This window comes from Penaeus monodon, unplaced genomic scaffold (genome assembly GCF_015228065.2).
Source record: "Penaeus monodon isolate SGIC_2016 unplaced genomic scaffold, NSTDA_Pmon_1 PmonScaffold_844, whole genome shotgun sequence".
NCBI lineage: Eukaryota > Metazoa > Arthropoda > Malacostraca > Decapoda > Penaeidae > Penaeus > Penaeus monodon.
The window spans coordinates 11670-30000 of record NW_023663704.1 but is presented as its reverse complement, the minus strand read 5'-3'; the positions used below and the strand labels follow the sequence as shown (position 1 = coordinate 30000).

The 18331-nt window shown below is 37.1% G+C and overlaps 2 pseudogenes; one reads left to right on the top strand and one right to left on the bottom strand.

Moving 5' to 3' along the window:
• Window positions 1-3780: 3780 nt before the first annotated feature.
• Window positions 3781-6197, bottom strand: LOC119571875 (annotated as a pseudogene).
• Window positions 6198-15847: 9650 nt separating this feature from the next.
• On the top strand, window positions 15848-17825 carry LOC119571874 (annotated as a pseudogene).
• The last annotated feature ends 506 nt before the right edge of the window (window positions 17826-18331 follow it).

Genomic DNA, 18331 nt, shown 5'->3' with positions numbered 1-18331 from the left:
AAACCCGTGTTACTTGTGTGTGTTCACCCCCATGTTAGTAATGTGTGTTCACCCTCGTGTTACTAGTGTGTATAGCGTGTATCATAGATTTTGAAGTTCCACACTTCGCGTGCGTTAACACATTTGTACATTTTGAAATAATAAAGGCAAACAGTTAGAATCGCTTCCTATATCTTAGGAAGCGATTCTAACTGTTTGCACGACGACGTCGTCCTCTAAAAAATGGACATTAAAACTTGCTTTATAAAGCATAGACATGCCTATTTAAAAATGGACATGATCTCTAAAAAAAAAATAAATGGACATGTCCTTTAAAAAAAAATGTACATGCCCTCTAAAATTTTTCGAAATATAATGTTGAAGGGCAGCATGATTGTGGCTGATTATATTTTATGACTTCGAGATGGGGTTATAGAAACACTGCTTACATTTTTTTTTTTTTTTTTTTTTTTGAGATGTCAGCAATCGCGTTCACTTTGTTCAGTTAGAAATATGAAATAAAATATGCGATTTGTGTAAAGTACTTTCTAATCTAAACAAAATATGATTTCACAATATCATCAATAAAACTTCATAATTTGTTTATTTAGTCTTTTGAATCGATGTGTTATAAAAATGATAAAATCGGTAGGCTGATACATATAGAACAATAAATCTTAAATAGATAGTAAATCTAAATGTTGTTACATAAAGATATCAGTCTCTTAAAGTATTAACTGAATGTGTACACTGTAATTTTACATAATGCAACTTATTTGTAATATAAATAGGTAATGCAAGAATTGTTTGATTATCAATTTTGAAAATAAAAACCATTAAGAATCAAGGATTTACAGACTATGAAAAGTAAATTTGTTAAATTAAACACCTCTATGTACCTATTGAACTTATTTACCTTAATTTAGCTAACCGTCTTTTAACGCTTCCCCTAGTGCTTGTTCTTCTGGCAATAAACTTATCAGATCCATTTGTATTTTATGTACAATTTATCTTATTTTGTTTTGCTTTTATTGTGAACTAGTCGTTTCAACTTGTTTTAACAACATGGTTGCAAGAATTGTTTGATTATCAATTCTGAAAATAAAAACCATAAGAATCAAGGATTTACAGACTATGAAAAGTAAATTTGTTAAATTAAACACCTTTATGTACCTATTGAACTTATTTACCTTAATTGAGCTAACCGTCTTTTAACGCTTCCCCTAGTGCTTGTTCTTCTGGCAATAAACTTATCAGATCCATTTGTATTTTATGTACAATTTATCTTATTTTGTTTTGCTTTTATTGTGAACTAGTCGTTTCAACTTGTTTTAACAACATGGTTGCAAGAATTGTTTGATTATCAATTTTGAAAATAAAAACCATTAAGAATCAAGGATTTACAGACTATGAAAAGTAAATTTGTTAAATTAAACACCTCTATGTACCTATTGAACTTATTTACCTTAATTTAGCTAACCGTCTTTTAACGCTTCCCCTAGTGCTTGTTCTTCTGGCAATAAACTTATCAGATCCATTTGTATTTTATGTACAATTTATCTTATTTTGTTTTGCTTTTATTGTGATCTAGTCGTTTCAACTTGTTTTAACAACATGGTCTCTGAATGTGAACACTCTCCTCATAAATATACATAGACACACACACAAATAAACTCTCTGCGAATCTGTTAGGGCATGACCCGATACGACAGAAGGTGGAATATCATTTTACGAAGTAATGTTATCAGCGAGGAACACTCTAAATGTATACAATAATATAAATGTACGTGCAGTGACTGTACAGTTTCAAACAATCTAACCTTTACAATGCCCTTCCTTGTCTTCATATTTAATGAAGTTTGATCCATTGGCTGTCGCTGATCAGTAGTCGTACATTCCTGAAATCAACAAATACGGTGATTTGTCTCTGGACAGCCAGAACCCAACAACTAACCAATAAAGTTTCACCCGTATTGGCGAGAAATAGCTGACGTCCCAATTAGCCTACCGCATAACGAGACTGTTTACCGACAAACGATCGTTAATTATGCTGCTTGTCAACATAATGGATGACCCAATTAGCCTAATTATGCAGCGAGACTGTTTACTGACAATAATTTCCATTTATGCTCTAATGTAGTATACTAAACGCACTTTTATCATTTGTGCATGTGTATAGCACATTACCCATATATGGATCTGGAAATAAGATTCCGGTTTATTCACTTAGATATAACATAGAAACTAGACATTTTATAAAATTCAAACACTCCCTAACGATATATCGTTAGTAAGTACCTAGTATGGCTGTTTTCATTAACGGGTTTAAGAATAACGTAGTAGAAAATATATATATATATATATATATATTATATATATATATATATATATATATATTATATATACAAAATATATATATATATATATATATATATTATATATATATATGTATATTCTATACACCTCATGGTAGATTCACCCCAGCCTTCATTCAAAATACCGTATATTAAAACACCAATTGTGTCTATGAGTATAGATTGTTTGTATCAGCATCAGCATCGTCGTCACTTGCAGTACACGATGCCAGTTCCATAACATTGTTCACGGTATATATCTTCTTTTTGAAAATAGCAAATTGTCATGCTCCTGTACTTTTTTTATACCGTTATGACAAATAACGCTTGATTCCGTATCTGCAGTATGCGGTGAATAACATTTTCCCCCAAAAATAGGAGCTTATAATCAATATAGTCATACATTATTGCAATTAGAGTAGTTTACCTCTCAATATTATAGCTCTGAAAAACTTCAAGGGATATTTCGCAATGTCCTCGATGATATCAGGTAACCGACTCCTGTCATAGGAATCTATATATAAGACAGCTGAAAGAGTATCGTTCGCTGTGTGTCCTCGTCCTTTACTTTCGATGATAACAGTTTTCAAATGACCGCTGCTGTGAGAATATAGCGCTTTATTTGATACACATACGCCTTTCCGCCGTTATAGATATCGCTAGTATTTACAGGTTCTTCGCCAATAGCGACGCGATCGTCGTTTCTTTGTATTCTCCCTCTCACGATGGTATTGGTTTCACAATTTGGTCTGACTTCGACTTTCACTGTAGGGAAATGTAACAGATATTCTGCAGCATTAGATCTCTTCAAATTTACGGTTATTCCCTTTTCCATCAATAATCCCAGTGCACAGTATAACGTTAACAGAGAGCTTCTTCAGACGCATGGGTTTTTTATTACGCCATCGTCTCTGTACGACGATTTAATACCGTCTCTGTCAGAAAGATCATGTGTCGATATCGGATAACCGGCTTCTGTCAGTGCGTTCAGAAATCCCACCATTGATGAATAGTATATCTTTCCGTATTCTCTCATTGTCAGGTAATGTTTTTCGTTGTCTCATATAGTCATCGTTGTTATTTATTCATAAAATTATATTCACGTTTATCGTGATAAAAGATTTTTTTTTAAACTTAGTATTCTCACCATAGACGAATAGTATATCTTTCCGCCTTCTCTCACTGTCAGGTAATAATATTTATTATCTTATATATAATCATCGTTGTTATTTATTGCTAAGAGTTTATATACACGTTTATCGCGTGTATATTATTACGTGTGTATATGTGTCTGAGTGCCATGTTATAACCGGTAGATATATATATATATATATATATATATATATATATATATATATATATATATATATATATACACATATATGTGAAAGGAATGGAATAAAACGATTGAATCCGGTTAAATACGTAAACATACATATGAATATTATTAGGATACAATAGCTCTGCACACATGTTTGATGTCTCTTCTACAGATGGGGCACACTGTCTCAGGGATACAGCACAGGAAACGCACGTAACCATATGTGAGCAAGGAAGGAACACTATAGCTATTTCACTGTCCATGCACACTTTACATGTGCGATCTTCACGCATCCGTTCGAGTTCCTCTTTCAGCTGTTCATCTAAAATGGAAAGATGATAAATACAAGTGTTAATTTTTGATAATAATAAGAATGATAATAGCTAACAACAATAACAATAAAAATAATAATAATAGTAACAATATGTTCATCTATAATAGTAAAATTTAAATAATCGATCATAATATAGTTTATACTTACAAGATTGTCTTGACTTGAATTCTTCTTTTTCCTCATATCCCTCCTTTTCTTCATATCCCTCCTTCTCTTCTTCACTAGCCTGTGATATGATTTGTTCTACTATTTGCAAAATATGGTTTGCTTCAGTTTCGGTATTTTCTCGTTCAGATGATGACGATGATGATAACGTTGTATTCAGAGGTGCAGTAGGGAATATAGAAGCCTGTTGTCGTATTATCTCAGCTGTAGATGGAAATACAGAAGCCTGTTGTCGTATTATCTCGGATGTAGATGGCAATATAGAAACTTGTTGTTGTTGAGATAATAGTTCAACCTCGGTAGATTCGGATGGAAGCGATTGAATACTTGCAACCCGATTCCCCATGGTTTCAGACGTTGATGGGAATATCGGTGCTTGTTGTTGAAATATCGAAGATGAAATATCAGTCTCGCCATATGACGGCTCACACTCTGTACTTTCAGAACGATTATTTGCAACCCGATTCTCTGTTACGCTCATTCTATGTATAACATCTTCAAGGCAAGGCTCTATAACGAAATACGGTTCGCCGGTTTGTTCAACCCGATCTTTAAGGCAGGCCCTGACTATACAACTAGGATATCCCATTTCCAGTACACGCTTGACGACATCCAAACTCATCAACAGATCCAATTCTTGTTCGGATACGGATTGCACCTCCGTTGGACTATTACTGCTACCGGAAGCAGCTTTATCGATACCCGAATATATAGTACTTGCTGTGCGGGTGTACGGTGGATGTTCTTGCTGGACCTAAAAGAAATCATAACAGTGTTAATGTTATAGTAATAGTGATCTAATAATAATGATAATAAAACAACAATTAATAAAAAATATCCAGCAAAATAAGATACAATTAAGAGGTGTATACATACTTCATTGATATAGTCCTGGCCTTTCGTCAATAAGACAAATCTGCATTTAGGATACCATCTAGCGTGTTCCTTCCAAGGTATGTCGCTAGATATCCAATTGCGAAGACCCTTACCGCAGTGGAAACAGCGAACATGATCACTCAGACCTATGAATATAATAACAGTAACTGTTACCTCAAGTGTTTCTTTTGCAAAAGTATTTAATGCTTCTTTTGATAGAGAAGACGCAATCAATTCCAGAGATCTTAATAAGCTGATGCTGTTATCAATATTTAACACCTGTAATGAATCTACTATTACCAATATACGTAAACATATATATATATATATATATATATATATATATATATATATATATATCTATATATATATATATTTTATATATAAAACGTTGTACCCACAGTAGAAAAATCCAGCTTCGGCAAGATCTCGTGCATGCAGACCGAGGATGGGCCATCCTTCAAACATAGCTCTTCAATCGGCTATCTAATGTCGTGAAATCACTTCGTTTCGGTCCAGAATGCTGGTAGAGACAGTTTCATCCGGAGATCCTCCTGTGAGACGAAACGATAGCAGGGAATAAATCTGGATTGAGCTCACGGGTAAAGAGTTAGATACAGTGTTCATAAACACTAATCAGCGATAAAAGATACCAAACTACTCACTGCATTCGGGATACGATCCGGCCATATGTCTTGACGAAAATCTGCAAGCGTCGGCCTCAACACGTCTTGATCCGCAATCGTCCAGACTCGCATGTAGTACCGGTAACCTGGCTAAGATATTGCCTTGAACAATGGGAACATTTCCAGTTGGCTGACCCTAATAAAGGGGCAGTGGGGGAAAATAGGCGTTCATGTTCTCCTCTTGGCGTGTCAGTTTTTTCCCAGGCTCCAACTATCCCTCTGCAGAAGATACACGCACAGTGATCATCTTTCCTGAGATAGTAAAATCCGTCGGCCGCCAATTCTGACGGTTTCAGCCATTCATGAGGCCAGTCGATGAAGGTTCCTAATCGCTTTTCTTCGTATCTTAGACAATCGTAGCTGACGAACGGCATGTTCCTGTATACTCTAGTGGTATCGATGGGAGATATCTCATGTTCGCTGAACGTGGTTAACCGATATTCTTCCTGCTGCAGAAAACTGTTAGGATGTGATATATCCATCGTCTTCGGTTACATTGATCTGGCACTAGCTATGAAAACATTTCTTATTGACGAATTAGAGATCTTCTCCCGATGTAAAATATTTTACACTACACTTAAAAGTACAGGGAAACCCGGAGGAGGAGAGAGTCGAGTCGAGTCTAACTCTTTATATCATCAGTCGGTGTTTATATAGCTAGGCCATGTTTCTAAAAAAACATGTCCAGTTTTTAAGATGTGTCCACTTTTAAAATATGTCCACTTTTAAGACATGTCCAGTTTTGAAGATGTGTCCACTTTTAAAATATATCCACTTTTAAAACATGTCCAGTTTTTAAGGTGTGTCCTCTCTTAATTAAATATGTCCACTTTTAAAAGGGATGTCCAGTTTTTAAGATGTGTCCACTTTTAAAATATGTCCACTTTTAAGACATGTCCATTTTTAAGACATGTCCATATTTTAAAACATGTCCATTTTTTCAGACATATCCAACTCTCAAAGTAAGTTTAAACGGCTATTTTCCGTGATTATAATAAACACGACTCAATAAAGACGAATCATAAGAATAGAATATGTATTGCTGTAGATTCAAGGATCGTGATCAATTTTTCGTTTCGATGGGGCCAACAGACAAATTCTGATACACTATAATGTGATTTTATACAGTACGCATACACACACACACACAAAACTATATAAACGTGTGTATTGTGCAGCTACATCATATATCGAACATCAGTCTATACTACACGATTCGTAGAGCAAAATGTCTGATCCAGGGAACATGGACAATGCAACTGATATTGATCGTGATCTTACCCGTATGTGCGAGGAGACACATCGAGCAAATACATATGGGGATTGTGATCAATATGTTCACCATCCAAAAATAATGGCAAAAGCTGGTTTCTATGAACTAGATAAGAGGACTGATTTGCTTCAGATGTGGTTTAAAACATCGATATCGATGACATTGGAAAAACTGATGACATCGTGGAAGTTCACCACGACACGCTTCTACGTCTCAATATATAACAGAAAAACATTTAACTAGCGCCTACTGTGATTTGCAATGGGAAAGGTAACCGGTAATGTACCTATTCGTATAAATAAGATTATAAGTAAGATCATCGGTCATCAAGAAACAGATAACGAAAAAAAAAAGCTGTGGTAACAACGAAGGAAGAAGCCATGGAGCTAGTGGCGAAGAAGACGGTGGAGATTCACGCGAGTCGGAAAATGACAGTTCCTCGGAATCAGTGCTGGTAACATATTAGCGGAGATGGGTATCGAATCGTATTCTGGACCAGAGCACGAAATTTCGTAACGCCAAGAAGTCGCAAATACACCTATGACGATTGGCCTCTGGGAGATATAATGCTCCCCAAAAGACTGATAGCTGCTGGATTCTTTTATTCGGGTAAACCTCTTTAGACAAATTAGACAGTCGTGAGGCTTAGTAAATATATAACATTTATTTTAGGATCGAAGCATCACTATTGATACCAATCTTCCGTTTTCAGGGTACGGCGACCATGTAAATTGTTTCCACTGTGGTGTTGGTATCCGCAATTGGGAAAAGGGTGATGACCCATGGACATAACACGCTATGTGGAATCCTGAGTGTCATTATGTTCGAACCTTAATGGGACAAACATTTATCGATACGGTAAGATATTATGTGCTCCAGATATTCTAATATATTCTTTCTAGCTTGCAATAATGCGGTTATATATACGAGATGTATATTTTCAATATGTATCATTTGATTATAGAGTGTTAATTTTAACCAATCTTTTACTTTCAAGGCAAAGACGGTCAAGAATGTGCTTTTTTAGAAAACCCTACTCGTGAAAGAACTTATTCTGTAACGGACGAAGATTGGAATGCTGTTATGGGTCTGGATATCACCAAAGATTTGCTGATGTCACTCTTTCCAGTTGCTGCCGTCAGAGATTGTGTTCGAGAACAGATTCTAGTTCATAAAATCCCATTTATTACCAAAAAAGAAGGTCTTTATTATGTGAGAGAGAAAATAGTAGCAATACGGGAATATGGTTATAACCTTAGCAAAAAAGATCAGCCGTATGAGCACGGAATATATTCTAAATTATCATGCGGTATATTCTGTGATGTATTTTTTGATGGACATTAAGAGAATATTCATCATGAATCGAGATGTAGATCGGAATGGCTCTATTGATTATTCAAACCGGATCAGTCATTATTTCTGTTCAGACAACCTTCATATAACCCTGTAGCAACGCCGATGTATCAATATCGATTATCGTTCACTATTCCGCATCCATCTCAATAATAGCGATTTTAGATTTCAGCAGGAATATCGTCTAGCATTAGAGCAACTTAATAGAGGGCTACCTGTTCATGTCACGAATTTATATTTCCGTGAGAGGGATAGCATCTCCCTCTTTGATATATTTGGATCACTTGATTCGGCTTTCTATAATAATCAATGACAACAATAGGAGTAGTGGCAGCAGTATTAATAGTAGTAATAATAGTAGTAGTAGTAGTAGTAGTAGTAGTAGTAGTAATAATAATAATAATAATAATAATAATAATAATAATGATAATAATAATAATGACGATGATGATATGATGATGATGATGATGATGATAAAAATTCCTATGATGTATTCAGTGTGATTAGGGAACACCACCAACGCCAGGAAGATGAAGAAAGAAGTTCTGAAATAAAAGGTAAGACCCTATGTTGTAGAGTAAATTGTGTGTCTTTGAAAAGAAAGTGATGTACATATGTCTTTATATGTGTGTTATATTCTGCACATATAACTTTCTTTATTTACAGAGGCTCCTGACAGTGTAATTGGCGATCGATACTTATGCAAGATTTGCTTGAACTCTTGCGTAAAAACGGTTACTCTTCCCTGTCGTCATATGTCGTGTTGTGGTAATTGTATAGTAACTCTCTATACAATTATAGAGTGATATCCTGAGTCCCTCCTCTACCTGGAGTACTGGAACGGACCCCTAGTAAGCCTAATAGGGGATGACGCTGACTGTCCTTAATTGTCCTAAGCCACGCGAGTGCCCGGGGGGTGGGCAGGGGAAGTACCGAGACAAGGGAAGAACCCCCCAGCGCAACGACCGAGCGCGTCTGGTAGCATGGCACGACCGAGAGCCTCCCACCTTTTGTCGGGTCGTCGTGGCTCAGTCAGTTTAGGCTCTTACTAGCTGACCCTGTGGACTGGGGTTCAAACCCCCTTGGGATCGTCTCCCAAGTTTCAACCCGGATCCTAAAACCAGGTCATAGAGTGGCCCGAACCTTACCCATTGGTGGTGGTTTGGCAAGGGATAACCCATTCGCTTGGTTGGCACGGTCTCCTGAAAAGGATATCACCTAAAACCAATTAGACTGTCCTAGAGAAGCCCCTTGCGTGGGTTCCCAGGCGAGTGATATCTGAGTCCCTCCTCTACCTGGAGTACTGGAACGGACCCCCTAGTAAGCCTAATAGGGGATGACGCTGACTGTCCTTACTTTTTCCTCCGCCACGCGAGTGCCCGCGGGGGTGGGCAGGGGAAGTCCCGAGACAAGGGAAGAACCCCCCAGCGCACGACCGAGCGCGTCTGGTAGCATGGCACGACCGAGAGCCTCCCACCTTTTGTCGGGTCGTCGTGGCTCAGTCAGTTTAGGCTCTTACTAGCTGACCCTGTGGGACTGGGGTTCAAACCCCCTTGGGATCGTCTCTCAAGTTTCAACCGGATCCTAAAACCAGGTCATAGAGTGGCCGAACCTTACTCATTGGTGGTGGTTTGGCAAGGGATAACCCATTCGCTTGGTTGGTACGGTCTCCTGAAAAGGATAATCACTCCGTCTCAGTACAATGATAGCCCTTCGCCTCTTAATAAATTCCTCACCTTTTACCATTCTAATATATGACAGTACGGATTCCAGATAGCATGTTCTTTCCAAGGTATATCGCTCTTCTTCCCATTCTTCTAGATACATTCCACAATGAAAACAGTAAACGCGATCATTTTGAACCAAAAAAAAAAAAAAAAAATGAGAGCGCTGTTTATTACATGGACAAAATAGACTATTTAGATATATTATACATGCGTGATATATATTATGAACAATAATGTGTTAAAACATATTAAGAATATTATATTCATACAAAATGTAACTTATTTACCATCTGAAACGAATCCTGCCTCTGCTAAATCGAATGGTTTCTGTGTCATATCCTCTGGCCAGTTCTTGAATGACTCTAGTCGTTTTGTGCATCACATATTCCACGTGTATTGTTCGGCGGCGGCGTGCTTGGCATCTAAAATAAAATTAAACTTTTATGAATCAATTGCTCAGTCAGTCGGTCAGTTTATATGTAAATATTATTCTCTTCCTAATAATAATAAAAAGTAAATAAATAGATAAAAAATAAAATAAAAAATTATATATATATATATATATATATATATATATATATATATATATATATATATATATAAAATATATATATATATATATATATATGGGAACATACGTAAATGTATACACAGTATGAAAATTGATGTTCGTGTTCACCTCTTGTAATGTATTTAGATCTCATCAACCAGTTGAAAGACCAGTCGATAAATGTTTTTACTCCCTTAATTTCGCACCGTGAATCGTCAAGAGATGTTGGCGAATGACTCGCTACAACAGCCATATTTCTCTGATGATATTTCGATATGATGTCGTGATGATATCGCTAGATATCAGTTGATATCAAAAACGCTTGCACTCGATGTAACCTAAACACTCAACTGTGCGAAAAGGACGACTCAGAAAATATATTGCATGTTCTTGCCTTAACAATTCTTCCCTTAACAATCACCTCACATGCACACATATACATGCACACAGTACTAAAGATTTTGGTGAAAAACCATTTGAAATATACATTGCCACCATGTGTGGTATGGACTTTCTTACAGAATGCGATATCGATAATATGATGTGAGTTTATTAGTAGAATATTCACATGTCTTTAGAAATAACCTATATAAACACATTTTATCATAATTACCTTATGGGTGGTTCTCGCAACAAATATCGCCGTGATGTCAAAGAAATCTAACAATATACATAACCGGAAAAACAGTAAAATAAAGAAAAAGAAAAATATAACGATAGCCAGAATGGAATTAAACACCGAATTGAGAAGATGGTTACTTGACGGATGGAAACCTGGAGGACCTCTGAACCGTTTTAGAAAGAAAAGTCCTATAAGAAGTACAGAAAATAATAATAAGAATAAGAAAATAAATAAGAATAAGAATAACAGTAGTAAAGACTTTGATAATAACGATAATAGTAATAGTAGTAGTAATATAGTAGTAGTAGTAGTAGTAGTAGTAGTTATAGTAGTAGTAGCAGTAGTAGCAGTAGTGATAATAACAATACTACAAATAGATATATGAACAATAACATGACTGTGAGAAACAATTCCGAGACTATGAATAATAGCAATAAGAAAATTGGCCTAAATAATTATTATTAAAAATTATATTTGTAAATGAAACATACTTTTCATATAGACAGATGATGTATAATAAATATGGTGTTGTAAACATGTAATGTAATAAAATAATGGTAATATTATTTCTATTTATGAAACTGAATTGACATACGATGACAATTGCCTCTGTTTATATATCAAGAATAACTGTGATGGAATTAGGAAAATTCCATTTGAAATGTTCACCAAGACAATCAAAATTGTTAAGGATTATGAAATAAAACTATATTGTAATGATGATCTTTATTATTATTATTATCATTATTATTATTATTATTAATAATATTGTTGGACTCAGGATATCACTCGCCTGGGAACCCACGCAAGGGGCTTCTCTAGGACAGTCTAATTGGTTTAGGTGATTATCCTTTTTCAGGAGACCGTACCAACCCAAGCGAATGGGTTATCCCTTGCCAAACCACCACCAATGGGTAAGGTTCGGGCCACTCTATGACCTGGTTTTAGGATCCGGGTTGAAACTTGGGAGACGATCCCAAGGGGGTTTGAACCCCAGTCCACAGGGTCAGCTAGTAAGAGCCTAAACTGACTGAGCCACGACGACCCGACAAAAGGTGGGAGGCTCTCGGTCGTGCCATGCTACCAGACGCGCTCGGTCGTGCGCTGGGGGGTTCTTCCCTTGTCTCGGTACTTCCCCTGCCCACCCCGCGGGCACTCGCGTGGCTTAGGACAATTAAGGACAGTCAGCGTCATCCCCTATTAGGCTTACTAGGGGTCCGTTCCATTACTCCAGGTAGAGGAGGACTCAGGATATCACTCGCCTGGGAACCCACGCAAGGGGCTTCTCTAGGACAGTCTAATGGTTTAGGTGATTATCCTTTTCAGGAGACCGTGCCAACCAAAGCGAATGGGTTATCCCTTGCCAAACCACCACCAATGGGTAAGGTTCGGGCCACTCTATGACCTGGTTTTAGGATCCGGGTTGAAACTTGGGAGACGATCCCAAGGGGGTTTGAACCCCAGTCCACAGGGTCAGCTAGTAAGAGCCTAAACTGACTGAGCCACGACGACCCGACAAAAGGTGGGAGGCTCTCGGTCGTGCCATGCTACCAGCGCGCTCGGTCGTGCGCTGGGGGGTTCTTCCCTTGTCTCGGTACTTCCCTGCCCACCCCGCGGGCACTCGCGTGGCTTAGGACAATTAAGGACAGTCAGCGTCATCCCCTATTAGGCTTACTAGGGGGTCCGTTCCAGTACTCCAGGTAGAGGAGGGACTCAGGATATCACTCTATAATTGTATAGAGAGTTACTATACAATTACCACAACACGACATATGACGACGGGAAGAGTAACCGTTTTTACGCAAGAGTTCAAGCAAATCTTGCATAAGTATCGATCGCCAATTACACTGTCAGGAGCCTCTGTAAATAAAGAAAGTTATATGTGCAGAATATAACACACATATAAAGACATATGTACATCACTTTCTTTTCAAAGACACATAATTTACTCTACAACATAGGGTATTACCTTTTATCTCAGAACTTCTTTCTTCATCTTCCTGGCGTTGGTGGTGTTCCCTAATCACACTGAATATATCATAGGAATTTTTATCATCATCATCATCATCAATCATATCATCATCGTCATTATTATTATTATCATTATTATTTTTATTATAATTGTTACTATCATTACTACTACTATACTACTACTACTACTACTACTATTATACTACTATTATTACTGCTGCCACTACTCCTATTGTTGTCATTGTTTATTATAGAAAGCCGAATCAAGTGATTCCATATATCAAAGAGGGAGATGCTATCCCTCTCACGGAAATATAAATTTGTGACATGAACAGGTAGCCCTCTATTAAGTTGCTCTAATGCTAGACGATATTCCTGCTGAAATCTAAAATCGCTATTATGAGATGGATGCGGAATAGTGAACGATAATCGATATTGATACATCGGCGTTGCGACAGGGTTATATGAAGGTTGTCTGAACAGAAATAATGACTGATCCGGTTTGAATAAATCAATAGAGCCATTCCGATCTACATCTCGATTCATGATGAATATTCTCTTAAGGTCCATCAAAAAATACATCACAGAATATACCGCATGTTTAATTTTGAATATATTCCGTGCTCATACGGCTGATCTTTTTTGCTAAGGTTATATCCATATTACCGTATGCTACTATTTTCTCTCTCACATAATAAAGACCTTCATGTTTGGTAATAAATGGGATTTTATGAACTAGAATCTGTTCTCGAACACAATCTCTGACGCAGCAACTGGAAAGAGTGACATCAGCAAATCTTTGGTGATATCCAGACCCATAACAGCATTCCAATCTTCGTCCGTTACAGAATAAGTTCTTTCACGAGTAGGTTTCTAAAAAGCACATTCTTGACCGTCTTTGCCTTGAAAGTAAAAGTTTGGTTAAAATTAACACTCTATAATCAAATGATACATATTGAAAAATATACATCTCTTTATTATAACCGCATTATTGCAAGCTAGAAAGAATATATTAGAATATCTGGAGCACATAATATCTTACCGTATCGATAAATGTTTGTCCCATTAAGGTTCGAACATAATGACACTCAGGTTTCCCAAACCATAGCGTGTTATGTCCATGGGTCATCACCCTTTTCCCAATTGCGGGATACCAACACCACAGTGGAAACAATTTACATGGTCGCCGTACCCTGAAAACGGAAGATTGGTATCAATAGTGATGCTTCGATCCTAAAATAAATGTTATATATTTATAAGCCTCACGACTGTCTAATTTGTCTAAAGAGGTTTACCCGAATAAAAGAATCCAGCAGCTATCAGTCTTTTGGGAAGCATTATATCTCCCAGAGGCCAATCGTCATAGGTGTATTTGCGACTTCTTGGCGTTACGAAATTTTCGTGCTCTGGTCCAGAATACGATTCGATACCATCTCCGCTAATATGTTACCAGCACTGATTCTCGAGGAACTGTCATTTTCCGACTCGCGTGAATCTCCACCGTCTTCTTCGCCACTAGCTCCATGGCTTCTTCCTTCGTTGTTACCACAGCTGTTTTTTCGTTATCTGTTTCTTGATGACCGATGATCTTACTTATAATCTTATTTATACGAATAGGTACATTCCCGGGTTTACCTTTCCCATTGCAAAATCACAGTAGGCGCTAGTTAAATGTTTTTCTGTTATATATTGAGACGTAGAAGCGTGTCGTGGTGAATTTCCACGATGTCATCAGTTTTTCCAATGTCATCGATATCGATGTTTTAAACCACATCTGAAGCAAATCAGTCTCTTATCTAGTTCATAGAAACCAGCTTTTGCATTATTTTTGGATGGTGGAACATATTGATCACAATCCCCATTTTTTTTGCTCGATGTGTCTCCTCGCACATACGGGTAAGATCACGATCAATATCAGTTGCATTGTCCATGTTCCCTGGATCAGACATTTTGCTCTACGAATCGTGTAGTATAGACTGATGTTCGATATATGATGTAGCTGCACAATACACACGTTTATATAGTTTTGTGTGTGTGTGTGTATGCGTACTGTATAAAATCACATTATAATGTATCAGAATTTGTCTGTTGCCCATCGAAACGATAAATTGATCACGACCCTTTGAATCTACAGCAATACATATTCTATTCTTATGATTCGTCTTTATTGAGTCGTGTTTATTATAATCACGGAAAATAGCCGTTTAAACTTACTTTGAGAGTTGGATATGTCTAAAAAAAATGGACATGTTTTAAAATATGGACATGTCTTAAAAATGGACATGTCTTAAAAGTGGACATGTCTTAAAAGAGGACACATCTTAAAAACTGGACATGTCTTAAAAGTGGACATATTTTAAAAGTGGACACATCTTAAAAACTGGACATGTCTTAAAAGTGGACATATTTTAAAAGTGGACACATCTTAAAAACTGGACATGTTTTTTTAGAAACATGGCCTAGCTATATAAACACCGACTGATGATATAAAGAGTTAGACTCGACTCGACTCTCTCCTCCTCCGGTTCCTGTACTTTTAAGTGTAGTGTAAACATATTTTACATCGGGAGAAGATCTCTAATTCGTCAATAAGAAATGTTTTCATAGCTAGTGCCAGATCAATGTAACCGAAGACGATGGATATATCACATCCTAACAGTTTTCTGCAGCAGGAAGAATATCGGTTAACCACGTTCAGCGAACATGAGATATCTCCCATCGATACCACTAGAGTATACAGGAACATGCCGTTCGTCAGCTACGATTGTCTAAGATACGAAGAAAAGCGATTAGGAACCTTCATCGACTGGCCTCATGAATGCTGAAACCGTCAGAATTGGCGGCCGACGGGTTTTTTCTATCTCAGGAAAGATGATCACTGTGCGGTATCTTCTGCAGAGGGATAGTTGGAGCCTGGGAAAAAACTGACACGCCAAGAGGAGAACATGAACGCCATTTTCCCCACTGCCCCTTTATTAGGGGTCAGCCAACTGGAAATGTTCCCATTGTTCAAGGCAATATCTTAGCCAGGTTACCGGTACTACATGCGAGTCTGGACGATTGCGGATCAAGACGTGTTGAGGCCGACGCTTGCAGATTTTCGTCAAGACATATGGCCGGATCGTATCCCGAATGCAGTGAGTAGTTTGGTATCTTTTATCGCTGATTAGTGTTTATGAACACTGTATCTAACTCTTTACCCGTGAGCTCAATCCAGATTTATTCCCTGCTATCGTTTCGTCTCACAGGAGGATCTCCGGATGAAACTGGTCTCTACCAGCATTCTGGACCGAAACGAAGTGATTTCACGACATTAGATAGCCGATTGAAGAGCTATGTCGAAGGATGGCCCATCCTCGGTCTGCATGCACGAGATCTTGCCGAAGCTGGATTTTTCTACTGTGTTACAACGTTTTATATATATATATATATATAAAATATATATATATATATAATATATATATATATAATATATATATGTTTACGTATATCGGTAATAGTAGATTCATTACAGGTGTTAAATATTGATAACAGCATCAGCTTATTAAGATCTCTGGAATTGATTGCGTCTTCTCTATCAAAAGAAGCATTAAATACTTTTGCAAAAGAAACACTTGAGGTAACAGTTACTGTTATTATATTCATAGGTCTGAGTGATCATGGGTTTGCTGTTTCCACTGCGGTAAGGGTCTTCGCAATTGGATATCTAGCGACATACCTTGGAAGGAACACGCTAGATGGTATCCTAAATGCAAGATTTGTCTTATTGACGAAAGGCCAGGACTATATCAATGAAGTATGTATACATCTCTTAATTGTATCTTATTTTGCTGGATATTTTTATTAATTGTTGTTTTATAATCATTATTATTAGATCACTATTACTATAACATTAACACTGTTATAATTTCTTTTAGGTCCAGCAAGAACATCCACCGTACACCCGCACAGCAAGTACTATATATTCGGGTATCGATAAAGCTGCTTCCGGTAGCAGTAATAGTCCAACGGAGGTGCAATCCGTATCCGAACAAGAATTGGATCTGTTGATGAGTTTTGGGTGTCGTCAAGCGTGTACTGGAAATGGGATATCCTAGTTGTATAGTCAGGGCCTGCCTTAAAGATCGGGTTGAACAAACCGGCGAACCGTATTTCGTTATAGAGCCTTGCCTTGAAGATGTTATACATAGAATGAGCGTAACAGAGAATCGGGTTGCAAATAATCGTTCTGAAAGTACAGAGTGTGAGCCGTCATATGGCGAGACTGATATTTCATCTTCGATATTTCAACAACAAGCACCGATATTCCCATCAACGTCTGAAACCATGAGGAATCGGGTTGCAAGTATTCAATCGCTTCCATCCGAATCTACCGAGGTTGAACTATTATCTCAACAACAACAAGTTTCTATATTGCCATCTACATCCGAGATAATACGACAACAGGCTTCTGTATTTCCATCTACAGCTGAGATAATACGACAACAGGCTTCTATATTCCCTACTGCACCTCTGAATAACGTTATCATCATCGTCATATCTGAACGAGAAAATACCGAAACTGAAGCAAACCATATTTTGCAAAAAGTAGAAACAAATCATATCACAGGCTAGTGAAGAAGAGAAGGAGGGATATGAAGAAAAAGGAGGGATATGAGGAAAAGAAGAATTTAAGTCAAGACAATCTTGTAAGTATAAACTATATTATGATCGATTATTTAAATTTTACTATTATAGATGAACATATTGTTACTATTATTATTATTTTTATTGTTTTTGTGTTAGCTATTATCACTCTTATTATTATCAAAAATTAACCCCTTGTATCTATCATCTTTCCATTTTAGATGAACAGCTGAAAGAGGAACTCGAACGGATGCGTGAAGATCGCACATGTAAAAGTGTGCATGGACAGTGAAATAGCTATAGTGTTCCTTCCGTGCTCACATATGGTTACGTGCGTTTCCTGTGCTGTATCCCTGAGACAGTGCCCCATCTGTAGAAGAGACATCAAACATGTGTGCAGAGCTATTGTATCCTAATAATATTCATATGTATGTTTACGTATTTAACCGGATTCAATCGTTTTATTCCATTCCTTTCACATATATGTGTATATA